Below are 2,998 nucleotides of genomic sequence, written 5' to 3'. Positions count from 1 at the left end.
GACAATTATGTTGTGCTGTTTTCAAACTTAATTTATGGATGAACATCTTATGGTTTTTATCATATAACGTTGTTATGATTGAATGCTATGGTATTAAGAAAGTCACACCAATAATCACGCTTCCGCAAAAGTCAGGGTGTGACAGTTAGGTAAGTTAGTGATATTGTTTCATGTCATAGAACAAATAAACATACTAATCAATATAAATACGGGTTTTAGGGTGTTCTAGCAGCCGCCAACTGCCGATCACCTTTACCAAACACGCCCTTGTCTCCCAGACACACCCCGTGGCTGGGCTTCTAACAGCCTATAAAAGGAGGCCTTTGGCCTCCATTTTTTACTTGTTCAATTCTTTTCTCTTCTACTCGTTATCTCTAATCATTGTAATCATTAAGTAAAACTCAAGAATCATTAGTGTAATCAACCTTTTAATGATTAATATAATCTTTTCAAGTTTGATGAAAACTATCTTCATATGGTCATTCTTGGCTAAGGTTGTTGTGGGTGTTTGGGGGAAACATACCACCTTTATGGGGAGTTAACTTTAAGAAAGCTAGGGATTCACGAGAGGTGTGCGTGTGTGTGTTAATGACTTTAGGTAAGAAAATACTTATTGAAAGTGAGTGGAGCATTCATGTCACCATTAACCAGGATCATGGGTCTTTCAACTTAATCCTTAGAAACTACCAACAATCTTGTCCTGCCGCTAACGCAGTACATTTATGTTTTCTATGTCAATGTAAAGTCAAAACATGTTGATCTCTCGAAAGGGATTAAAGGTTTTGGAATGGGATTTTGGGTTGGTAAGCTCTTGCTAAAGTGTGGTGATAAGATCAAAGTGCGGGGGGCATGGTTTTAATAAAAGGAACAAACTTTGGGGAATTGACGCCTTACCAAAGGAACCATAGTAGCAAGTAAATTTAAACTCCTTAATTTCTTTTCTTCCTTAATACTATACCATAACGGTATATACTTTCCATGCTGATTGGGAAATATTGTTGTGGTTTGATCCTACCTCGCGTGACGTTTCCCTGCTGATTCAAAGCAATATGGTCGAGTGTGTGAGGGACCCTAAAAAGAACTCCACAAATTTATACATTGATAGAATACAACTTCTCGTCTAACAATCGGGCTTTTGTTATCCATGGTGAGTTTTAGTTAACGAAGCAGCAAGATGTAAAAATATCCCAAATACCCTGTTGGACCTACAAAAGAACAGATGATATTCAAAAGCCAAAATATGACCTTCTGATCAAGAAATAGACAGTTGATGAAACATTCCCCTCCCAAAGATAGTGAATCTTGAACACTAATCAGAACATCTGTTTGAAGACACTCAAGGATCTGTTTGAAGCCTTGGAACCACTGCTAAAGAAGAAGAGACCATTGTTCAAGGCCAAAGCTCCGTTGAAGCAAAGAAGTGATCATGAAGACCAAACATCTGTTGTGGCCAGATGTGTGATACAAGCCAACAAAAGTTTGAAGAACAAAGGTTTCTCAATGTAACATTACTTAGCTAAGAACAAACTTTTCATGTAATGGAACAAATGTCAGATCTCCGCAGATGTTTACTAACATCTGTGGAATCTTTTCTGTTAAGAATGATAGATGTCACTATCAGGGTGACGTCAGCTGATTGCAAACAGAGTTTTCGTACTTGTATAAATGGTCTTGATATAACTTCCTACTTGCGTGTTTATATTACTTGTTGTTTGTAGCAGTTGTTGATGGTGGTGGTGAAAGTTATGATTATTAAAATATAATATATAATAACTAGGTTTGTGCCACATAAGCATACACATAAGCAGACACATCAACCAATAACTAGATTGTGACACATAAGCTATCACGTCAGCAAAAAAAACTAACTGGGTTATAACTAAGTTAGAGAAAGATCGATGGAGACCAAGTTCTTATAAGATGGGATTGCTAGATGAAATTTTTTAAGTTGGGATTAATGTCTGACAATGGGTGAACGTTAGGATTATTAATATCCAATAACCCTTTATTATTTACCCACTTCTGTAACTGTTGCGTGACTATTGGTTTCTGTATACACTCGGGTTCGAGTCCCTTACACATGTCCCGTTTTGGGTGATCTCTTGATCATGTGTGTTCTTTTTCCCCTCCCCTGGATTATTTATGTGGCAAGGTTCTTGAGTTTCTTACCATACTAGGACGATGATTACGAATTATCGTTGGTGAGTCAAGTGTTTTGCAGCCAAGGTTCTGAGCCTTGTAATTATTATTATAAACATATGTAAATGAAAAGAAGCTAAAGAATACATGTAAATAAAATACAGCTAAATTACATAAATTACATAATAGACGAGTTAAACCCAAGCACACCTCAAGTTCATGATAACATTACTTATGAGTCGGAAAAAAAAACCTTTACACAAAGCTCTAGATAATTGAGTTTAGTTGGGCTAGACACGAAGCGTTAGGCGGTAGTTCGGTCTATTGGTTAATGCCTTGAACCGACATGCATGTCAGATACATTGCATGTGTAATGCAAGACTGCACAAACCGTGCAACCATTGATGACAATAGTACCCTCACTAGAAATATATCTTCTTAGAGAAGAGATAGGGTTTCATTAAATGCTATGTATTAACTTTATACCGCACTACCTGCTTTCTTTTCCTAAAAACACATATTGATTCTCAATTTCTCATATCGAAATCTAGTTACGAGAACCTCTTTGTGAGTCTAACATTGCGTACTTAATTATATATATATATATATAGGGGGAGGTTCATTTGAGAAGAAAATTTAATTGAGAACAAAAAGAAGAAAGGGTATAATTGTAAATTAGTAAGTAGTTTTTCTTTCATCTCATTAATTACTATCTTTAACTAATTAATTAATTATAAACACTATCATCCTCCACAATAATTTTTTTTTGCCTACACACATAAAAAGTCATCATACACATTTCGAAATTTATCCTACACATATTTAAATTTATCCTACACAACTCGTAATTTTTCATACA

The sequence above is a fragment of the Helianthus annuus genome, chromosome 10, assembly GCF_002127325.2.
Source record: "Helianthus annuus cultivar XRQ/B chromosome 10, HanXRQr2.0-SUNRISE, whole genome shotgun sequence".
NCBI classification, from domain to species: Eukaryota; Viridiplantae; Streptophyta; class Magnoliopsida; order Asterales; family Asteraceae; genus Helianthus; species Helianthus annuus.
The sequence above is the reverse complement of the archived record's forward strand: the minus strand, read 5'-3'. Positions refer to the sequence as shown.